At 44.2% G+C, this 13,613-nt stretch overlaps 1 protein-coding gene across 1 annotated transcript in view; it reads left to right on the top strand.

The window, feature by feature from the left end:
- The first annotated feature begins 3,038 nt into the window (after nucleotides 1-3,038).
- Nucleotides 3,039-13,613, top strand: part of LOC144761997 (fucolectin-like) — a 1,241,072-nt gene continuing 1,230,497 nt past the window's right edge. Inside the window, exon 1 of the mRNA XM_078647164.1 lies at nucleotides 3,039-3,337. The gene's annotated coding sequence lies outside the window, so the exon portion shown is untranslated. The remainder of the gene's footprint in view (nucleotides 3,338-13,613) is intronic.

Genomic DNA, 13,613 nt, shown 5'->3' with positions numbered 1-13,613 from the left:
AGTGCAGAATGAAGCAACAGGCGTGCAGAAAGACGCAGGAGAAGTGTAGAAAGAAGTAACAGAGATGTAGAAGGAGGCAAGAGAACTCCAGCAAGAGTCAAGTGAGTTGCGAAAACTGGCAAAAGAGGCACAGAAAGAGGGAAAAGAGTTGAAGACAGAGGCAAGAGTAGTGGAGAAACAGGTAAAAGGGGTGCAGAATGAAGCAACAGGGGTGCAGAAATGTGCGAAATAGGTGCAGAAAAAAGTGCAGAAATAAACAACAGAGCTGCAAAAAGAGGCAAGAGAGGTGCAGAAATAAGATGGGGAGGTGCACAATGAGGCAGAAGGGGTGTAAAAAGAAGGAAGAACAATATAGAAAGAAGAAAGTGAGGTTCAGAAAGAGGCAAGTGAGGTGCAGAAGGAGGCAAAAGAACTACAGAAAGAGACAAGATAGGTGCAGAAACAGGCAAAAGTGGTGCATAAAGAACCAAGAGAGGTGCAAAAAGAAGCAAGAGGGGTGAAGAAAGGGGCAAGAGAAGTGCAGAAAGAGGCAAGTGCAGAACGACGCAAGACAGGTACAGAAAGAAGAGAGGTTTATGCACTATTGCTACCAATTTTACACCCATATTAACAATAAGTAACACATGACCATTCCAGCTTTGCAAAGGGCCTTCCACCACGCTGTAAGATGTGAAGCTGCATTTTTGGGACCATTTGAGCCATTTGAGCTAGATTCAAGGCTTGTTTTGTTCATATCTGCAGATTATGCAGCAGATAATTGGCAAATGTGGATAATGTTTATTTATGTGACAACTGATGCAGCCAATAAAATGCCCAAATCAAGAATGCACCCGTAGGTAGTAGAGTTGTGATGTAACGGACCCAATTAGTCTGCGAATAGAGCTGTATAGTACAACAAGGAAGGAGGGAAGGAGAAATTGAACTGACGCAAGATGTCCAGTTGGCAATAAAGCACTGCCAACAAGCAAAAAGGCCCTTCCCGTGCCTGAGCAGCCTAAACCTGAAATACCATTAACAAAATGCATTGGAACAGCAACTATAGTGTGTGTATGCTTCAGAGCAACATGACAAAAAGCAAGCACACTCTCTCCGTACACGTGCATTTTATTTGTATTTCCCTTTGCAGCCATTGGATATTAGCTTGACTAGGGTATGGCATAGTTTTGTGACAGTAAAGAAAATAGGGCCACACCCTCTGGCTTTGAAGCAAAACAACAACTAATTAGAAAGCAGTGAGCCTCTTACACACAGTACCTGCTGCAGTATTTATAGCTACTTACCTGGCTTCTTCCTCAGCCTTTCCATAGACTTTGCAACAAAATGAAATGGGATTTGAAACTTGCTTAAAGTTCTTTGTTAAAATAAAATTCTTTAAAAAAAACATGCTAAAGCAAAGATTAGGGCAAATTTCGGGATTCCTAACTGTATGCTACATGGTACATATGAAGAAAAGAATTGTGGGTGGAATTCTCACCTGTGGATTAGCTGTGACTGGGGCGGTGAGGAAAAAGGTTACAGCAGAGCACCCCTTCAGCAGGCAGGTTCCTCCTGGCTGCTCTGCTGTATAAGGAAGGGCTCAATGAAGACAGAGCCGGCACAGCCGGAAGTAAATAAAAACCGCTCATAATGATTGTGTGTGAACGCGTGTGGGCTTCGGTGTTTGGAAAATAGTTTACTTATGTGTGGTGGTGTGCGCACTCATTTCTGGGTATGTGTGCGTGAATGTGTGCTTCGGTGTCTACAGAAAGGTTGTGTGCGTGTGGTATGCTTAGGTGTCTCTTTTGGGAATCTTGTGAGTTTGGATGTGCATAGGGAGTTTGCGTGTGTTTGTTTAAATGCATGTGTGTAGATGGGAGATTGTGTTTGTGTATTTATATAGGGAGCTTGCGTATGTGTGCCTGAGTTTGTATATAGCGAGGTAATGTGTGTAAGCATGCTAGTATGTGTGAAAGGCTCTGCATCCATAGGTGCATGCATGTGGGCAAGGTTTATGTATATAGGAGGAAATTTGTGTGAGAAGGGTTGTGTGTACGTTTTGGACAGTATGTTTGATCTTAATAAAGTCCATTCTTAGGGTTCTCAAGTGTTTTTCTTTTTTCTCACCAACTAGTAACATGGTGCCTGTCTTGCGCATTCTGCAATTTAATGAATACTGCAAAGTAGCAAGGGGAGCGTGGGCGCTTTTGCCCCTCTGGTGGGTAGTAAAAGAAAGCCACAAGTGGGGTACAAAGGGCTGCTGACACCTCTGGGCTTCGGTGCTACTACTCCTGCTGCACTTTTGAATGCTAAGTCCCTGAACAGATATCATCACATAAGTAAAAATAAAACAGAATTGTACCCTAGCGTCACTGTGTCCATTGAACACTATGTGTATGTAGTGTCCTTTCCCTAGAGAAAAGGTGAAATCAACCGATCTGCTTAATCCAGAACGGACAACAATTAATTAAAACAAAATTAGGAGGTCATGTATTCGTAAAGCATGTTTTTCTTTCACCTTGATAGAATGTGACAGTGATGAATGAGAGTGTGTGTTACGTTGTCACTGTTTTTGTTTTGTTCTTTGCAGTTTTATATAGCGCGAACTAGACCCGAATCTATTGGAGCACTTTGCATGAGCACCAGTTACACATTTATTTTTTTGTTAAACACAGGGAGGTTAAGTGATTTACCCAGCATCACAGTTCATCTTCAACAGGGCCGCTCGGCCCCCTCCCACCGTCAGCAGAGATATATCATCCTCCCAGGATGGCTTACACTTTGCAGTATGATTGCAGTACGCAGTGTGCTAGCGTAGGTGTACCAAGTAAAAGTGCTGCCTGGAAGCCTGTTTTGTTAAGTGGACCAAAGTGTCACTTGTGAGGAATCTACTGAGAGCTTGGGAGAGGAGGGGCTGTGGGAACCTCTGTGTATTCGACACTCCCCCTGAACACAGCTTGATGTGCCCATTCTCGAGCACTCACTCACACCTCCATTGGTTTCCAGAGCAATATATATTCTAGTGAAAAGACTCGCAGTAACTAAAACGTCTCTCAGACTGCTCCCAGGCATCTTCAAGTGTCCCGAGCACAACTTCAGTTGATTAAGTGCATTTGAACCACCGTGGAGAAAAATCCTCCTACCTCCTGCTTCTGACCTCTGAGCCCCAGCCCCCTCTGCCAAGCAGCCTCCGTTGTTGTTCACGGCGTCTTCAGTGAAAGTCCCCTTAGTGCCACGAAGCTTCATGCAAGCCCATTGAAGGAGAAGAGGCCGCCACGAACGCCAGCCGTAGAACGCCGGCTGTGAAGGGGAGAGAAAGACTGCCAGCAGGACCTTCATTTTCTGTGAAGCACCCACTCAGGTAGGCTGAAACTCTATTATCGGGGGCGGAGCAGCATCACCTGTGGCTAAACGGAGGCGTGGTTATCCGCAGAAATCCCATAATAGCTCCAAACTTTGAATTTAAATTACATTTTTTATTGTTTTTATATTTGGTTGTGAATTCAATAAAATATTTTCCAATGTATTTATTAGCTTGATGAATGCTTGTTTCTGTATTTTTGTGTTTTGAAGTTCAAATCATTGAAATTACTTATGCCAGGGTCTCTGGATTCTAGTTCCAATAATCACTCAGTAAGGTTCCCCAGATTTCAATATTTATTCAGTAGGGGTCCCCAGATTGCAGTAATGATTAAGTCAGTATCCACAGAAGTTAAAGGTTAAGAACCACTGCCTTAGATAACAACATAACATGTGTCAAAAATATATCACGCATGTAGTCTGTCTTACTGAGTACTTGTTCCACTTCAAGCTTTTTAAGCTCTTAACTAAATTGAAGCAGAGGCACTAGATGAGATGACAGTGGATGCACGTTGCCAATATTTCAGTGTATGAACAAGAAGAGGCCATAAATGAAATGATATATGGGCCCATGACACCAGATATAGACAGGAGGCCATTTGACACTGGACCTTCAACCAGAGACAGGCCAGAGCTTGAGACTGAGTCCTGCTCTCACATGCTCCAATGTCTGCAGGAAGAAAACCATCTGCAAGTCTGTCCTAAAGATACTGTCCTCAAAAGGTGTCAGTTGACATTTCGGAATATTGAGTAGTAGTGTTGTAAAGCCCCTAAGTTCTGCTTCCATTTTATGTAAGCCTGACTCCATCATGGAAAATGGAAGTTGCCAACGTCTCAATCTTAGACAATAGAAGTCCCCATCATTCCAGATTTATGCAGAATTATTGTCTTGTCTGCCATTTAATGCAGATGTCATTTGACCCTATCTTTGTAAGAACTGTGAAAACGTAAAGCCTCTGATTGATGACATATACAACTCTTGATGCAACATTTGTCTGGGCCAAATGTCTACTTTCTACTCTGTTAAGGTTAAATAAGAGCACATACAGACATATAACCAAAATAATGTATTCTGAATGGACATCATTTTATCATAAATGATCATAAGAAAACGTCTGTGATGCACTCCTTGATGTACATAATCTATGTCAGACATTGCGTAACTTACATACGAAATGCTAATCTCTGATAACATTTAATATATAACGACTACCACTTGTCAGGAGAGGTTCTTCCCCTGGATTTTTGCCCAAGATTCTGCCAGAGAAGGTACTGCCAGCACACTTTGCAGATGCTAAATCTCACTTGGTGACAGAAGCCGAGCCCTGAAGGAAGACTGCAGCATGTGTTTGTGCCTTCACCAGAAACACTGGCTACACACCTCCACTGATAAAGATAGCCTTTACTGTCAACAAGGTATGCATTGCATCTCTTCTCCCTAAGGAGCTCTAGACTGCAAATAGCTCTGCCTACAGTGTTAGGCTTAAGATGACATTTTAAAACATGCTAGAAATTTTCATTTCATTATCATTATTTATAACTTGCCTTCTTGGTGTTTTTATAATATTCTGTGTAGTTGCTTTAGATGTACTGAGAAACAGATTGTTCCTTTAGTAATAAAAACTTGTACTTCAAAGTGTTTCTTCATCTTAGTACAGTGTGTGTGTTTGTGTGTGTGATACTGTGAATAACGAAAATAAGGTTTGTTGCTGTTTTCACTGTGCCCCTGATCCCTTTATGGGATTGATAATAATCCAAAAGCAATGCCTCTATCTAAATTGCACATTTAATAGTGTTTTGCAGGGCACCAATAATCTGTCTTTTACATTCACCACTGGTGCCTTAATCCAAGTTCACCAATGTCACTTGTTAGACGGGAAAGCACACCTTGCACAGCTACACCAAAGTCATACCTTACGCAACAGTAGACCAATATGAGTCAAATGCTCCTGAAGAGTTTTAAGGCCTCCTTTGGAAATGGATCATGAAGTAACCAGTTGTCCCACAGTGGAAATATGTACCATCCCCGGAGATGTAAAAGAACAACCATAGGAGCCATCCTCTTTAAAAAAATAAAAATAAAGGCTAAAATCTCTGCTTATCTCTTTCTTGATGGAGAACGTGAGCATGAAGCTGAAGAAAAAGCTGTTACAGGAATGTTTCCAGAAATTGTACTCATAAAATAAAAGGACTCCCCAAAATTGAACAATCATTGGCCAAACTGTGCTCCCATCGATACCCACAAGAAAAAAGGGATTCATGGGCGGAAACCGAAAATATGTTACTGCACATGAGTGGGCAGGGCTCCACTCATGGTACAACACTGGGAGATGCAGTCTCACAGGTTACTGCGTATCGAGTCCTAAATTTTAACACAGCAGTCTTACTAATGCCAGCCAACAGCATGGTCAATATCTGACATTTCTTACTATCTCCAAAAACAGACAATAGAAATGCCAACCACATGGATCAACACACCCCATCCTGCTAAGAAATTGCTTTCATGTTACACACAAAACCTCTCTGTGTCCAGCACAAAAAGACGAGTATTAAGATAGGAATTCAAGTCAAGGAGGGATCCCAAGTCCTCTCAGCCAAAGACAGAAGAGAAAAAACAGGAGCAATGCCGGGTAAGCTTGCCATCTATGATGTCCAAGTGGTGGGAAGAGTCAGCTAGCAGCATGCTTTGAAGTTCCTTTTTTTCTCCTGTCTTCCAGTTCAGAATATTTCATTAGTAATCATTAGGGAAAAAGGATGGATGGATGGATGAAGGGATAATATTCCTTAGTCTTGGGGTATGGTCTCTACCCCTGATGGAGAGGCAGCCAGGATTTCTTCTGATGGGCTTTGCCTTCCTCTACACAGGAGATCAGAGCTCCAAGAGTAAATCAGAAAATGAACACCATATATAATTTGCAGGAATTTGCTTTTGTCTACTTCCAGGAAGAACGGACATAAACTCTTAATCTAATTGATCTGTTTAATGACCACAAAGAAATAGGGGCAACCACAAAACTCAATGAACATTTTCCTTTCAGTGCTCAACATCTCTATGGCAACCAATTTTGGGAAAAGATGTTGTCGTGCTTTTGCGTATGCCAACTCAGTTCTTTTCACAGCACACAGAATAGGGAGGTAGGGAGGAAGTCGCTCTTCACTTCAACTGGTGTGTATAGTGCCCTGCTTTTGATAGTGTATTTGGGCAGGTCACTAGGTCTGCTAGAACTGGTCTGTCCTTCTCTTTCTTTCAAGAAAGTTTTTGGTGCCAGGCTGTGAAACTGGAATTGCAAATCATTCCACGGGGAGGTGGGAACTGACAGAAGCAGTTCAGAGGAGCATGCATGGATTGGGGAGACAGAACTCTCTCACTGCCAAAGCTGGCACTTGTAAAGCACAAACTACTCACTCCTATGGGTCTCAAGGCTCTGGAAGCCATTGGGAAGATTATGTGAGATATAGCCCAGAGTCGCAGGGTGCTGAGCTGAGCTACCGCCGGTGCCAGGGATTGAACCATGAACCCTACGCTCCGGAGTCAGCCGCCATGGCTGCTGTACCACACCTCTCCCCCTACTACTACCACTAACCCTATGGAGCAACTTATACCCCTAGGGGTTCCCTACATAGAGAAAGTGACCCCAATGCACATCCCAACCATCCCAGGTTCTCAAGCACTTTTCTACAAGCTATACATAATTGCTACACAGTTTACCAAAGAGGGCCAGAAAGCTCAGATAAAAAGGCCTGAACCATGGTATAATCAGTTCTCATCAGTCATTAGTAGTGCCAAGGTCAGGTCATGGGAATTTAGTCATCCACTTTAAAAGGAGTGTCTCTTTGGATGGTCCCTACTCAATCAACATGGCATAAAGAGGGAGTATCACATGCCGGGAGACCTGATATAGTGGCTTCCTGAGCAATGCACCAATTGGGACTGCAATAATATTGAAAAAAGCAAGTTGTTGTAAGGACTCTAAGCTAATGAATTTCAACTCTGCTTCAGCCATGAAAACCCAGATTCAGCAGTCAAATAGAGTTTGACTCCATTCCAATGTAAAAGCCACACCAGGTCTGGATCTCTCTGCTTGCTTTTGAAACTTATGAACGGGATGCTGCAGCATCTCTCCAGGCTGTGGCTCTTACGACTACAGCTTTTCATTCTCCAGGTCACCTGAGCCCAGCATTTCACCTGCATTCCCTTAGCATTTCATGATCTTCAGTGTTGAGGTGCTAGTACCCATCAACTCCAAACCCTCTGATGTCATCTTCCCCATCAAAACCTGGTCCAAACAAACAGAGGCCCCTTTAAGACATCCCTCAACCAATGCCCACCGCTCCTGAATAAAACAAAAAAGAACGCCCTTACCGACCACATTGAAGGCTGATCCAACCACAGCAAAGAACTCTTCAACATCTCTAGAGAGTTCCCCAACCCCTCAGCCTCCGAAAACATCATCATCCCCTCCTAGGAGCTCTGCGACACCCTTGTAGATTTCTTTCATGAAAAAATTCCCACCATCTGCAAAAACTTCATAGCCTAACCCACTGCCGGCAACACTCTCAACCTCCTGGCTCCCAAAAGTGCAAACCACGGCCACCTGCTCACCACCTGGGACCAGCTCATCACGCAAAACACCACCGCCATCATGAAATCGATCCATCCCCCAACATATCTTCAACCTCCGGAACAAGGTAATCAGCAACAAACTCACCCACATATAAAACACCTCCATCCCCATGGCCACATTCCCCGAAGAATGGAAATAGACTGAGAACAAGCCCCTTCTCAAGAAACAAACTGCTGACCCAGGCAACCTCAAGAAGTACCGTCTCATTTCTCTGCTCTACTTCCCATCCTGGAAAAGGCCATAAACCGTCAACTCACATAGCACCTGGAGAACAGCAGTCTTTGGGACACCTCTTAATCCGCATTCTGCACCAACCACAGCACCGAAAGCACCCTAATCACTGCCACCGATGACATCAGAACCCTCAGACATCAGACAAGGGAAAAACAGCAGCCCGGATCCTTCTCAGCTGTATCCCACAGCACTGTCATCAAGAGACTCCACTACATTGGAATCCAAGGAAAAACCCTCAAGTGGATTGCCTCCTTCCTCACCAGAAGAACCCAGAGAGTTCACATCCATCCTTTCACCGCTGAACCCAAGAACATCATCTGGGGTGTGCCTCAAGGCTAGTCCTTCAGCCTCACTCTGTTTAACACCTACATGACTCCCTTGGCCAACATCGTCAGTACATACAGACTTAACATCATATTCCATGCAAACGACACCCAGCTCATCCTCTTGCTGTCAGAAGACCCTCTACCACCATGGCTAACTTCCACAAATACATGACTAGTATCTCAAACTGGATGAAAGACAACTGACTAAAACTCAATACAGACAAAACAGAGTTGCTAATCTTCTGGAATAACTCCTCATCGGGGAACGACTTCTGGTGGTCCTCCAAACTAGGACCCTCATAAACACCGACAGGCCATGCCCGCATCTTGGCACCATTCAGGACAGCAAGCCCACCGTTAAAAACCATATCAATTCAGTTTCCTCCGACTGCTTCCTCACCCTTTGCATGCTGCGTAAGATCTTCAAATGGCTCCCCATCAAAACAAGAAGAACCGTTACTCAAGCCCTGGTCACCAGCTAGCTGGACTATGGTGACGCTCTCTATGTAGGAATAACAGTGCACTCAACCTCCCCAGATGAACCCACATCATCCTTCCCACACCTCAGGAAGCCATACCATCTGCCCATTCAGAAGACAAGTAAATTCAAGATGCTGATCCCCACCTACAAAGCCCTACACAACCAAGTACCACCATACATCAACCACCACCTGAAATTCCGCCTAACCAACCAGACCCCTGCTATCGGCTTCCCTCTCCCACGCTCACACCCCCACATCTGCAGAAGCAACAGTGGAGGATGCCCCTTCTCCTTTCACACAGAAAAGTCCTGGAATGTCCTCCCCCTTCACCTCTGAACCACACCCTGTCTGCTGTAATTCAGGAAAGGACTCAAGACCTGACTGTTCAACTGAATTCCCCCCTACCTACCCCTCGGCCTCATGGTTCACTGCGCCGGGACACCCTCACGGGTGATTAGCCACAATTTGTAAGTCCTGTTTGATTGATTGTTATGTTTGTGAGCATCAGAATGTGAGAATACTTTTGAAACATTTCCAGGTAAAATCATTGTTTCCTCCTTTTGTGATCATGAACATTCAAATGTTCACAAATCAGAGCTGGATAAGCAGCTCACATAAGTTTAAAAGTTGTTTAAGCCTTAAAAACATACCACTCTGCATTATGCATGAGTGAATGGGTCCTAAGTCTCCCTACTTTTGCAGATCTTCGAGAGAGATGGCAAGAGAAAGTGGCCCATATCCAACCCCTCCTGTCCTAGCCGTGATGGGGGGATACAAATGCACCAAGGGCATTCCACAGGATGAGGTGTAAAGAATAGACTGCCTGGGCCTTGCTAAATCATTGGTGAAAAGTCCCACAAAATGATACGGGAATATTAACATTAAGGCAGCTGATGTGGTCCATCATCACCCTAATTCATTTGAGGTTTTATAAAAACAGTGCAACAGCCCGGATGTCTATTTTACATATTGGCAGCTAACGGTCAAAAAAAAGAAATTAGGTGGAACAACAATTGCCAAGGCCAAACCCCAGATCCTGCAATCGATGTGTTATGCCACTAATCTACCTGGCCGGGCCTAACAACGGAACCAGCCATTAATTAAAATATATGATAACATGTGTATCATTTGATTCGTACATCTGGAAAAAATTCCCTTAACATGATACATAATTGACACATATTATAACTGAGAGCCTGCGTTCCATATTATTCACAAATTCATGTCTACTGGAAATTGTAGACTAAAGGACTACTTGTTCGGTGCATTTATTGGCAGACATGATATAATTCAGAAAGGGCAAAACACATTAGAATAACCTGGACCCCCGCGGCGAGTAGCGCTCTATGGTCCTGGTGCTAGCCTCCCCCCCGAGCATTGCCCCGAACGCTGAATATCTCCAAGAGCAAATCACTCAATACATGGCAAAAAGGCATACTCAACACTGCCAGGCCAGCACTGGAATCACCACCGCACCGTCCCACAGCTCAGCACTCCATACAATACTAGAATAGTCCAACCAACCTGGTCCCCCTACTGTGAAGACGCTGCCAAATTCAACCGATTGTTTCCACTCGCCCTCACTCTCAGCCCAAAACACCAGAGCCGTGGAAAAATTTACATCCCTCCATCTCCAGCTACCCGAGAGATATAGCACCCCATACCACACTGCCGCAAGGCAAAACCTTGGCTCACTTCATCTGAACCACTGGCTAAACCTGTAACACATCCTGCATGGACCACTGCTTCACAACATGCATGATCACACTAATAGCCATCTGAATCTGAAAGTGGAATGTACACTGAGCCCCCAGCTGCCATCCCTTCTTAGCTCCTGTCCCAAGTATAAATGCCAGTAATGTACAAGGAGACAACGTCCATGTGTATACCACGCATCGATGCGCCACATTCTGTACATGTATAGACCAGGCACTCCAAATTACTCCCCCACCACTTCCTGACCCCACCACTGAACCACGTCCAACCGTGGAGGGCAACACCACTCTAGCCACGAAGGCAGCAGGCCACCCATGACCTCTCCCCTGGCCAGGACCAATGCACTCCTTCCACAAATCCCAACATGAGCACCCCCTCAACACCAACCTTGCCGATAGCCGCAGTTTCCACCCCCACCTGTAGTTCTGCCCCACCCCCAGCAGCACAATTAATAGCGTACTGTACTTCTCTGTTACCTCGAAAACCATTTTGTAGCTGCAAGAGTATGTTCCGTTGTTAATAAGGAACAAGGGCGTAATCTGTTGGTGAAATTAAGAAAGAAAGCACTGTTTGCATGATGTAATTTAAAGTGCACATCTGGAACTAAAGAGGCCAATTGATGGAAATTGGTTGTGTAAAGTAATAGAGATGCTGCTTTGAAACCAACAACTGCACCGCATCAATTAAGAGTGAAAACAGCAATATTATTAAACCTTAGCGGGACACCATGCGAGGACAAAGACACGTCCCCAGCTTATGTCAGCGGGACACCTCGCACCACGAACCGCATCTTTTTAATGGCGGCCGGAGAAACCACGTAAAAACAAAGGCGCGTCCCCCGCATATGGGAAATCATTATTTAATATGGCAGCGAGAAGCCTCGCACCAGAGACTATCACTAACAGTCTGCTAGCAGCGAGCCTCCAGCACCAGCCCCACCAAGACTTTCACTTGATGCAAGGCACATTATGGCTGCCAACACTTATTGGTTTGAAGTGTTGGCAGCCTCTTTATGACAAACATGCTGCACAACTGTCCAGACAACTCCAAGAGAGAGAATATCCTCGCCATCTCGTTAAACAAGCATGGAAACGTGCTTCCAACAATAGCCGGGAAGCACTTCTGGATAAGAAAACTGAAAAACCACCATTAGAGAGACTTACTTTTGTCAATACCTTTAGTGTCCTCTCTAATCAAATCCAGAAAACTGTCAAACGACACTGGAATATTCTGAATGTAGCACAGACTGCTGTTCCACTACCTCTCTTCTCCTTCAAAAGAGCCCCCAGCTTACGTGACACCCTTGTTCACACTAGGCCGAGAATCCAGACAACAGATGTCAGCAACACACTGTGGAATCTTCCGCCTGTGCAAGGTCACTATCCTTGCGGATCATGTAGCGCATGTCCACAAACCTATAAGACCAACCAAGTGGACATAGGTACAGGCAGACCATGGCTGCTAAGAAAACACACTAACTGTAACACGGAGGGTGTCATTTATATGATAACCTGCCCTTGTTCACTTAGATATGTTGGTCATACCACTCGCAAAATGAAAATCCGAATAAGCGAGCACAAGAGTACCATCAGACGCCAAAAACAGTCCACTAGCCTGACTAGTCACTTTCTTTCCAGTAAACATCAAGCAGAGGAGTTACGGTGGGTGATACTAGAACACCCGTATGTTCCGCCACATATCAGTGATATCTCGAGATATCTGTTCGTGAAAGAACAGAAGTGGATTTTCAAGCTTCAGTGTGACACCAAAGGTCTGAATGACGCCATCTCCTGGGTGTCCTTGTAGTCTTAATCACCACCTATCATTTACGTCACCATGGTATATGGTTTTCTACCAATATCCCAACTCTTCTTGTTGATAACACATTACTGTATCAATACACCAAGGATATTCCTTTCCTTTAGTACCATCATACTTAAACTCTATATTAACATGGTAGGGTATGTTCCGGAGTGTCTGACAATTCTGCTTATATAGCTGTTACCCATAGATATATGGTTTTCTGCCAATATCTCAATTCTGACTTTTGATAACACATAACTGTATCTTTACACTAAGGATAACCCTTTCCATTAGTACCATCACACTTACACTCTTTACTAACATAGTAGGGTATGCCCCGTAGTGTCTGACAATTCTGCTTATATAGCTGTCACCTACAGAGTATGTACCTATATACAATGGCAATTTTAATATAGTTATCTCCGTTGTATATATTAGGAGATGTGAACTACTTATTACAGCAGACAATCGCACCTGTCAATTTCTAAAGTCCTTGCCAATTTTGGCCACATACAGTTCGTGCATTGCAATTAAACAGTTCCACGCATTCGCGGAAGTACGATCTCTATCCTTGCGCATGCGCGTTGACCAGAGACTGGGGCGCGCATGTGCCTTGTGATCACGCATAAGCAGACACAGTTTCTTCGGTTTTGCTCATGCGCAGGGGAACAACACTGGTCTGAAGGTATGCACATGGGCCCACGTAAATACGTATTATCTGTGGCTTGGCGCATGCGCTTTTTAGACCTCAAAAACGAGTAGCGTATCCAAAGAGCATGCGCTATAGGGAATATGGCGTTTGATGAGACTAATTGGTAGTTTTTTAAAAGCTAATTTGACCAATTAGCATCAGTATAAATACAGAATAGGCAGTCCGTTCGGTACCTCCACTTCCTCTCGGACGATCGAGAGAGGTACCGACGGACAGGTGAGTCTCTGGGGTTTAGGCAGCTTTGAACCTCTTTGTTGTTATCTTATGAATGAAATAGACTTTCTTCATCTAAGCCACAGTAACCTAGGTTCAATGTTGGAATTTGACTCTTTTCTAAAAATCGAGATAGATATATTTTTCCCCCTGACATATCTACCAA

The sequence above is a fragment of the Lissotriton helveticus genome, chromosome 6, assembly GCF_964261635.1.
Source record: "Lissotriton helveticus chromosome 6, aLisHel1.1, whole genome shotgun sequence".
NCBI classification, from domain to species: domain Eukaryota; kingdom Metazoa; phylum Chordata; class Amphibia; order Caudata; family Salamandridae; genus Lissotriton; species Lissotriton helveticus.
This window is presented reverse-complemented; position numbering and strand designations above follow the sequence as displayed.